At 46.1% G+C, this 10,243-nt stretch overlaps 1 non-coding gene across 1 annotated transcript; it reads left to right on the forward strand.

The window, feature by feature from the left end:
- Positions 1 to 8,442: 8,442 nt before the first annotated feature.
- Positions 8,443 to 8,515, forward strand: TRNAT-UGU (transfer RNA threonine (anticodon UGU)). The gene has a single exon. It is a non-coding gene; the product is annotated as a tRNA-Thr (tRNA).
- The last annotated feature ends 1,728 nt before the right edge of the window (positions 8,516 to 10,243 follow it).

Consider the following 10,243-nt stretch of genomic DNA (forward strand, 5'->3'; position numbering starts at 1 on the left):
TCACCTGGAGCCGTCCAGGCCCTTCTGCAACCCCCTGCCATTTTATCAATAATTTACAGATGAGAGCGCTGAGGCGGAAGTGAAACAACATCCCCAAGGTCAAAGAGCTGGTTGGTGGCAGAACTGGAACGCTGGACTATCAGTTCAAAGTCGCCCTACCACCCCACAAGTGCCTGCCTTTTCTAAAGCACTGACCCACCTGGGGTCTGGCAGCGGTGTCTACAGAGTCAGGAGACAAGTGGCAAGATGATTGGGGACAGGCACTGGGCCAGTGCCAGCGAGCCCCCTGTCCATTTGAGTTGGGGAGTCCCCTGGGAGACCGCTGTCACCGAGACAACACTCAAACCGGCCTCCCACCTGTCCGCTCCCAGGATGTACCCCTGCAGCCACACTTTGCTTACCTTCAAAGGTAGCTAACAACGGTGATCCTATCCCAACTGCTGGAACACGGAGGCTCAGAAAGGGGGCATCACCTCCCAATGCCGGGAGAGCCAACCAGACAAAAGGGTCTCCCCACAACCACCGCCGCGGCCCATCCGCACAACAGTCATTACGGAGGGGCGCCGGTGCCAGACCCCAGACCCCGGTCGAGTCCAGCTGGTCCTCGTTCCCTTCCGAGGCCAGGCCTGCTGTGAGGTTTCATTTAATTGTGTATTTTTGTCGTTTGATAGTTGTAGCCAGATGCCTGGAGGCAGTGAATGCCCTTTTCCATGCGTTCCAGCAAAGGTGCCTGCCATGGTAGTCTTTGCTTCACTGGGCTCCTGCCTTATTTTAAGAACTAAGTCTTTCCTGTTACTTTATTTTTTCTCTCTGGGGTGCCTGACTTGGTAACTTTCGCGGAGGGCAGCGCTCCGTCTCGGGCGAGAACGCAGCACCACCTAGTGTCCACTCGCTTAACTGCAGCCCGGACAAATAACCCTGGTAACCTTGACAGAGAAAGTGGTGTGGTCGGTCCCAGGGAGCGCTTTGACGCGCGTTTCTTTCCTCACATCACGGCGTTTGCCTAGCAGTATCAGATTTATCTTATTTTTAAAATAAATATGGTAAGACACAAGGCTCCAGAAAGAAAGCTGAGTAAGTTATCCACTTGCCAGCCCGGCGCTGTAAGCCCCAACTTTGGTGGCTGTCATTTATAAATGATGAGCTCATGAGAGAAAAGAGCAACTCCCAGGTGCCCAAAGCGCCGCCGTGGAGAAAGGCGGCCCTCCCCGGGGGACCCGAGGCGACAGTCTTGGCTTTATTTAGCCTTTCTTCCCAGCGTCTCTAAGCATTGAGTGTAGGATTATCCTCACAGGACCTCGGAGGACTAATCCCAGTGTTATTATTCAGTGTTATTATTACCAGCAGGTAAGCACAGGGACTCTCATGTAAAGCGGTGGAAAGTCCTTCCTCTGTGGCCACTGAGAGCAGAGGTGGGGCTGCCCCCCTCGCCCCGGCAAGGGCCCAAACAAACCATGAACCTGTTACCACCCACCGGCTCTGGCCTCCAGGTGCCCAATTCCCATCAGACAGGAGAGCGGGGCTTCTCAGCCTGGATGCCACTAGTTTGGATAACCCTCTGATAGGGGAGGGGGCCTACCCGGCGTGCTGTGAATGTTTAGTAGAATCCCGGCCTCTGCTCACTAGATGCCAGAAGCACCCTTTCCCCCCTCACCCCCCATTTAGACAACAAAACCTCTCCTGGCATTGCCCACTGTTCCCTGCAGGTGCAAAATTACCTCTGCTTGGAAACCACTCTTCCAGAAGGCCAGTACACAGAAAGATAAAAATAATGATACTAATAACAACTCCCACTACCATTGTTGCCATTTAAAAGGCACAAATTGTGGGCTAATAGCTTCACGTCATTATCCGATTTCATCTCCCCACCCAGAAACCAGTCTGTGTTGGCTCTCCAAGAGATATTTATGTTGCAGATACAGAAACTGAAGCTCAGAGACGTCAGGTGATGCGATCGAGGTCACCAGGCTTTGCTGAGCTTGTCACCACTTCTGGAACCTGGGACCACGGATCACAACTGTTTCTGGGACAGTCTCGGGTCTCGGCAGCCTGTCTAGAGGACGCCGTCGCTATGCGAATAAAATACCGATTTAGGCTGAAGCGCAGAAACACTGTCCCTCTTCTCTGGCGCCAATCCCCAGTGGGCATGCAGTGGATGCCTTGCTGCTCAGTCATGGACAGAGCCCCAAGCAGCCATTCGGGCCCTGTGCCCCCAAAATCGTCTCTCTGGCCTTTAATTTGGGGCACTCTCTCAAAGTCTCTGTTTATTCATCCACAAAGTGAAATGAATTCATTCAATTGGGTTTTCACCCCAGCTGTGCATTGTAATAACTTGGAGAGTATTTTTTAAAAACAAGCCCCACCCCAAAACAATTATACCAGAATTTCTGAGGCCTGGACAAAGGCATGTTTTTAGAGCCCCCAGGTGACTAATGTGCAGGCAGAATTAAGACCCCTGCCACCAGGTGAACTGTAAGACTCTCAAGCTCTGTGTTTCTACTCAAAGGCCCACCCGCCCCTTTAGACTACAGCCTTTTCTCCCTTACAGGGCCCACTAGGCTCAAACGACGCATAAGAGCTCTTCCACGGGATGGCTGCTTTCTCTGTCACATGAGATTGTCCCTAAAGTCTTGAACAAGTCCTGGGGCTCCCTTCATGTCTCAACTGTCCTTTGGTCCCTGAACTAACCATTTCTAGAATCTCGTTCCACCCACCAAGCATGGACACCCACCCCAATATCCTATGGTAGGAGGGGGACTGAACCCTCCCTGCACGCCTGGCTGCAAAGAGCCAGGAGCAGGACAGGAGACAGCTGTGTCAACTGAAAGGCTATCCCCTTCCTGGCCTTGTAGAACACTTGCCCCGTCTGACTTTAATAAGGTTAGTTCTAATCCCCGGTCTTGCAGGAGGTGAGAAAGTCTCTCCTTTCTGAACATGAGTCAGTGCTCCCAAAGCAGAGTGATAACATCTCACTCAGCGGTGCCTGAGACGAGCTCTGGCTACAGAAATGGGCACTCCAAGGCCATGTTCTTCATCCCCCCAGCCCCCGCTCCCCCCAGGTCCCTGCTGCCGCACCCATCTCTGAGAGCCAGCCTTCTACACTAGCAGGGCTTCACGCAGTACTTCAAGGCACAGCTAGCAACAGAAGTAATTCACATCGAGGACTCCCCCAATGCCACGCCCTGTGTGAAGTGTTCACACGCATCATTTCGTTTCTTCTTCCCAAGCACCCCCAGGGGATGATGGTACTGTCGTTATCAGCATCATTCTCGTTATTATGGTTTGCCTTCGACAAAGAAGGGACCCAGAAGTCTACACTCACCGTTCCCATCCCCCGGCCTGGAGGCCACGGTTCCACATTAGATGAAATCAACTTCATGGAAATTTCGCCCCAAAACTGACACATGCACATTTTTTCCGAGTGCACAGGAAACATTCCCCAGGGCAAAGCACATGTTAGGTCACACCAAACAAGCCTCAATAAACTCAAGAAGATTGAAATTATATCAAGCATTTCTGCCAACCACAGTAGCATGAAACTAGAAATCAACTATGGGAAGAAAACTGAAAAAAAAAAAACCACTCACAAATATGTAAAGATTAAACAACGTGTTTAATCAGCTAATGCTGATTCATAAGAGCAAAGAAGAAATCAAGCAAAAAAACCCAAAAACTACCTTGAAACAAATGAAAATAAAAACATAACTTTTCAAAACTTATGTGATAGCGCAAAAGCAGTTCTAAGAGGGGGGAGTTCATAACTAAGCAAGCCTACCTCGAAAAAAAAAACAAATATAAAATCTAACTCTATACCTAAAGGAACAAGAAAAAAAGAAACAAAACTCAGTAAATTGGAACAAAGGAAATCATTAAAATCAGAGCAGAAATAAACAAAATAGAAATTAAAACAAAAGAAAAGGTTGACAAAACTAAAAGCTGGTTCTTAGAAAAGGTAAACAGAATAGACAAACCTTTAGTGAAACTCATCGAGAAAAAAATGAGAACCCAAATAAATAAAATCATAAATGAAGAGAAATTACAACCAACACCACAGAAATACAGAGAAGCGTAACAGAATGCAATGAACAATTATATGTCATTAAGGTTGACAATCTAAAAGAAATGGATCCGTTTTTAGAAAAATATGACCTTCCAAGACTGAACCAGGAAGAAATACAAAGTCTAAACAGACCAATTCCTAGCAGTGAAACGGAAGCAGTAATCAAAAAAAATTGCCAAGAAAGAGAAGTCCAGGAGCAGAGGGCTTCACAGGCGAATTCCATCTAACACCCACGAAGAATTAATATCTGTCCTTCTCAAACTATTTCAAAAGAATTGAAGAGGAAAGAATACTTCCAAACTCATTTTACAAATCCAGCATTAGCCTACTACCAAGGCCAGATAAAAACATCCCCCCAAAATTACAGGCCAATATCCTTGATGAACAAATGCAAAGATTCTCAACACAATATTAGCAAAGCAGATTCAACAATACATTAAAAGAATTATACACCATGACCAAGTGGGATTCACCCCAGGAATGTAAGGATGGTTCAACATCCATAAATCAATCAAGGTGATACTTCATATTAATAAAATAAAGGACAAAAGCCATATGACCATCTCAATAGAGACAGAAAAGGCATTTGACAAAATTCAACGGCCTCTAAGATCAGGAAGGAAACAAGGATGCCCACTAACCCCACTTCTGTTCACTGTGGTACTGCAAGTCCTAGCCGCAGCAATCAGAACAAGACAAACGAAAACCATCCAAATCACAGAGGAAGAAACAAAACTCTCATTATTTGCAGATGACATGATACGACGTATGTTTTTTTAAAACCCTGCCCTGGCTGGTGTGGCTCAGTGGACTGAGTGCCGACCTGTGTATCAAAGGGTCACCAGTTCAATTCCTGGTCTAGGACACATGCCTGGATTGCAGGCCAGGTCCCTAGTATGGAGCGCATGAGAGTCAACCACACATTGATATTTCTCCCCCTCTCTCTCTTCCTCCCTTCCACTCTCTCTAAAAATAAATAAATAAATAAACAAAAAATAAAAACACTAAAGACTCCACAAAAAAATTTATTAGCTATAATAAAGGACTTTGGTAAATTTGCAGGACACAGAATCAGTATACAGAAATCTGTTGTGTTTCTATACACCAATAATGAATGATCAAAAAAAAAAAGAAATTTTAAAAGCTATCCCATTTACAATTGCATCAAAAAGTATAAAATACCTGAAAATAAATTTAACCAAAGAGAATGAAAGAGTTATACTGTGAAAACTATAAGACGCTGAAGAAAGAAATTGAGCAAGATACAGGTAGATGGAAGGACATACCTTGTTCATGGATGGAAAGGATAATGATGTCAAAACGTCCTTTCTACCTAAAGTGATACACAGATTCAGTGCAATCCTTGTTCAGATACCAATGGCATGCTTCTCAGAATTAGAACAACTAATCCTAAATTTGTATGGAACCACAAAAGACCCTCAACAGCCGAGAAATCTTGAGAAAGGACAAAGTGGGAGGCAACACTCTTCCTAATATCACACCATACTACAAAGCTCCAATAATCAAAACAGTATGGCACTGGCATCAAAACAAATATATAGATTAGTGGAATAGAACAGAGAACCTAGAAATAAATCCTCACTTATACGGTCCATTAGTATATGACAGAGGAGGCAAAGATATATACAACGGGGTAAAGAGTTTCTTCAAGAAGTGGACAGATACATGCAAACGAATGAGACTGGGCTACTTTCTTACACCATATACAAAAATAAACCCAAAATGGATGAAACATTTAAATGTTAGATCTGAAACCATAAAACTTCCAGAAAAAACATAGGCGGTATACTCTGACATCACAATATCTTTTCCGATAAATCTCCTGAAGCAAAAAAACACAAGAAAAAATAAACAAATGGGACTACATCAAACTGAATGGTTTTTGCACAGCGAAGGAAACCATCAAAAAAAAAAACAAACAGAAAACCTACTGAGTTGGAGAAGATACTCACAAATGATACATCCAATAAAGAGTTAATATTCAACATATATAACGGACTCATACAACTTCACATCCAAAAAAACCCCCAAACAATCCAATTTAAAAATGGGCAGAGTACCTGAAGAGACATTTCTATTTCTCCCAAGAGGACATGCAGATGGCCAACAGATACGTGAAAAGATGCTCAGCATCACTAATCATCAGGGGAATGCAACTTAAAACCACAACGAGACACCACCTCATACCTGTCAGAATGGCCATCATCAATAAATAAAGAAATAACAGGTGCCAGCGAGGGTGTGGAGAAAAGGGAACCCGTGTGCACTGCTGATGGGAATGCAGACTGGTACAGCCACTGTGGAAAACAGTACAGATGTTGCCCAAAACATAAAAATACAGCTGCCATTGGAGCTGCCATTGTTGCTGCCATAGGTAGCAACCCCATTTCTGGGTATTTATCCAAAGAAAACAAAAACGCTAATTTGAAAATATATATGCACCCCTATGTTCACTGCGACATTAGCAGTAATAGCCAAGATAGGGAAATAACCTAGATTCCATCAATAGATGAGTGGATAGAGAATATGTGTCACATAGTATATAGGCTGGAATATTATTCAGCCATAAAAAAGAATGACATCTTGCCATTTATGACAGTATGGATGGACCTAGAGGGTATTATACTAAGTGTGATAGATAAATTGTACAGAAAAAGACAAATACCATATGATCTCACTTATATGTGGAATCTAATAGTAATAATAATAATAAGTAATAATAATAAGTAAACACAGCAAAATAGAAACAGACTCGGAAACAGAGAGAACGAGCTGATAGTTGCCAAAGGGGAGGGAACGAAGTAGCGGGGATGTAAAAAAATAAGTGTCTATGAGGCATATCCATGAAGGAGCTGTCTGGTGTGAGACAGAACCAAAATCCAGGAGGTGAACTTTAGTATCAGTTTCAGTCGGTGGCTGCATTCCCTTGGGCCCACGTAAGGTGGGGAGTAACTCACTATTGAGCTGCCCCCCAGGTGACTCAGACGGCCACCGCCCACTTCCCATGGGACACGTCTGCCCATCTGGGGCGATGAGAGGGCCTTTGTGCCCTAAGTCATTCTGGAGAACCCCAACAGTCCCCGCCACCAAAGATCTAGGCAAACGAGAGGAGAGGGCCAGCTGGGACCAGAGCCCTTGACCCCAGCATCCCAGGTCCTGAGCCCCTGCTACGTCCTGGGTTCCTTGTGGCTTCCTCACTCAGGGGCAAGGGGATGAGTTCAAACCCCTGCACCATGTGGCCAGCTTCACTGAACATGGAGAACCTGGTGCTGAGTGTTCATCCCTCCTCCCGAACACCAGGAGGGTGGTCATTACACATGTCTTGTTCGTGTGGAATCTCCGGTACCTGAACAAACACACTCTATATTTCCTGAAGCCAAAAATAGCTGCCACTGCCCGGTGTGTATTTGCATCTGGTTTACAAAGCCGCATCATCGATGCCATTCATTCAGCCTGCACTGAGCACCTACTATGTGCTGCACACTCTTCTAGGTGCTGAATATACAGCAGGGGATGAAACAAACACCCCAGCCTCAAGGAGTTGACCTACTCACAGGCAGAGGCAGAAAAGAATAATAAGCACATTATGTAGTAGGAAGGAAGGTTCAGGAGACGGGATAGAAGGCAGAAGATAAGGAGGGTGGTGCAGCTTTAAATAAGGACTCCTTTAAATAAGGAGTCCAGAAAGGCCTCCTTCAGAGAGTGAATGTGAGCAGACACTCGAAGGAGGCAAAAGCAGGGAGGCCTGGGGTTCAATGGGAGCACAAGATCTTCTTCATCCTCAGTAGTGGGTCACGGCGTGGCCATAACTTCATTCCTTTGGTAAATCGTTCATTAAGCAAAAGAGAAAGAGGCATATATAATTTCATGATGCCGATCCTTTTTTTAAAGAGCAGGGACAGAGCTTTCCTTTCTCCCCAAGGTCTAGCAGTACATGAGCCCTTAATAAGTGTGCGTTGAAACAATTAACTCATCCGTAACCAATAATTTATTTAGGAGAGCCAGAGATATCCCCTACCTCCCCTACAAGCACCAGAGTTGCTACAATTCGTCGTAGAAACAACAGATCGGAGGCTTTTCTGAGACCTAAAGGCACCACATTTCCTTCTTGCATTTTCCCTCCCAGCTTCGTCTGTAGGCAAAACTTACCTATGAGTCCGTGTTGTGCAATCCTAACCATAAGATTTTTGAGATTTGGTTTTCTCCTGCTCATGCTGTAGGCATTTTTCTCTGGTATTTCACAGTCTGTATAAGAATCATTGTGGATGTGGGCTGCCTAAGGTCAGTTACTCTCACAGCCTCCCAGCTAAAGCAAGGTTGCTCCCAACGTCCTTGGATTACAGTATCCAGGGTAACAAGTGGGCTCCATAGCTCAGTGGTTAGAGCACTGGTCTTGTAAACCAGGGGTCGCGAGTTCGATCCTCGCTGGGGCCTCCTACGAGCTGCTTTTTATTTTTTTTAATTATCCGCGTAAATACGGAATAGCGACTCCAAAAGGGAAAAGCCATCCCTGAAGACGTTACCCGGCAAGATGGAAAGTTACGCCTCCTGAAATGCAAATGATGGGCATCCTTACTGTGCTTTAGATGTGATCCGGAAGAGGAAATCTCGCAACAAAGAGCAGAGAAAAAAATAAAAATAGAAAAGCCATCCTGGGCGCCCCCAGCGCTGCCGGCACCTGCGGCCCGAGCACAGGAGGGAAGCGTGAGGCTCCCCGGCTCCTTTGCACCGCCTCCGAAACAGAGGCGGCTGCGAGCTGCGCAAAGGGAAAGGGCGCCCCCTCCCGGGCACGGACGCCAGCGGACCTGCGGGCGGAGGGGACCTGGCGCCTGCAGTTCGGCCGCGCGGCCGGAGGGGGGCGCTCTGCCACCAGTTCCCACTCGCATCTTTCGAGGCCGGCAAGTGGGCGTCTCCACGCCGGGCCGCACCCAGAGTGTGACCAGGGTGGCCAGCGTGGCCCGGAAGGAAGCACGCGCTGCGGCTGCCACGTGGCAACCCTGGCTTCAGAGCCCAGCTGCGATAACGGGTCCTGCCGGCTTGCACAAGGAGGGGGAGACATTCCCCAAAACAAACAGCCTGGGCGGCTTGGAAAGCCAGTGTCCGCAGCCCGTCTCTTTTTTCTGTTGCTGTGTGTGTATGTGCGGAGAGGGGATGGGGTTACCCCAGAATTCAGGAATGCGCGTGACTCTAGAATCATAATAGCCTTTTCTGAATGCATGAAGGTTCCCCACCCACGATTTCTTTTCCCACAGCTCAGAGCTGGGCTTGGACAAAAGACTAAAAAGTAGCTACCAGCCACGGGTGGTCGGTGGGTGCATGAAATGTAGCTAATCTGGATTGGGATGTACAGAAAGAGTAAACTACACAGAAAATTTAGTTCAAAAAAAGATGTAAACTATCCCATTGGTGATTGTTAAATTGGTGATATGTTGAAATGTTAATATTGTACATATAGTGAATTAAATAAAATATATCATTACATTAATTTTATACCTATTTCTTAAATGTGGCCACTAGAAAATTTTAACTTACATGTGTGGCTCCCATTTGTAGCTGTCAATTTCTCTGTTGGGTGGTGCAGGTTTAGGGAGTCCTGGCCCTGTGACTTTGAGTTCAAGTTCATTTTTAACCAGGTAAGCTGTGGTAGGCAGAGGCACCTGGGGCTCCGCCAGCCAGTCCTGTACCTGACAGGCAGTAAGCATGGCATTAGTTGAAATAAAATTAAGTATCTCTCCAACATAATTTTAAACCCCATGAAGAACCAGAGAATGAATGTGTTTCTTAAATTGAGTTAGCTTTGGGAGTGACGCAGTTATGAGACTTGACTGTCTATCATGGCTTGCAAGATTCTAGGTCTGGAAAAACACACTCATACCTTTGCTGGTCATTTTGCCCTTCTGTGGTCAGGACATCTGCTGCGACCGTGAAGCGTGTCTGCGGCCTTGAGGAAATAGGCCCCACTGAGGCAAGAAAAATATCCCTAATGATCCCATAAGGGTCAACACTTCACCAACACAAATGTCCTTTTACAAACCCTTTACAGATCCTTAAATGCCTTCATGCTAAGACTACTTATTCTGCACCTGCAAAGCAGATGACCCTCTCAGAGGGGCTTCCCTTGGAAACCTGTGGCCCCAGGCCTCCTCTCAGACTTGGGATGTG

Source organism: Artibeus jamaicensis, unplaced genomic scaffold (assembly GCF_021234435.1).
Source record: "Artibeus jamaicensis isolate MK-2021 breed Jamaican fruit bat unplaced genomic scaffold, CSHL_Jam_final scaffold_754, whole genome shotgun sequence".
Classification (NCBI taxonomy): domain Eukaryota; kingdom Metazoa; phylum Chordata; class Mammalia; order Chiroptera; family Phyllostomidae; genus Artibeus; species Artibeus jamaicensis.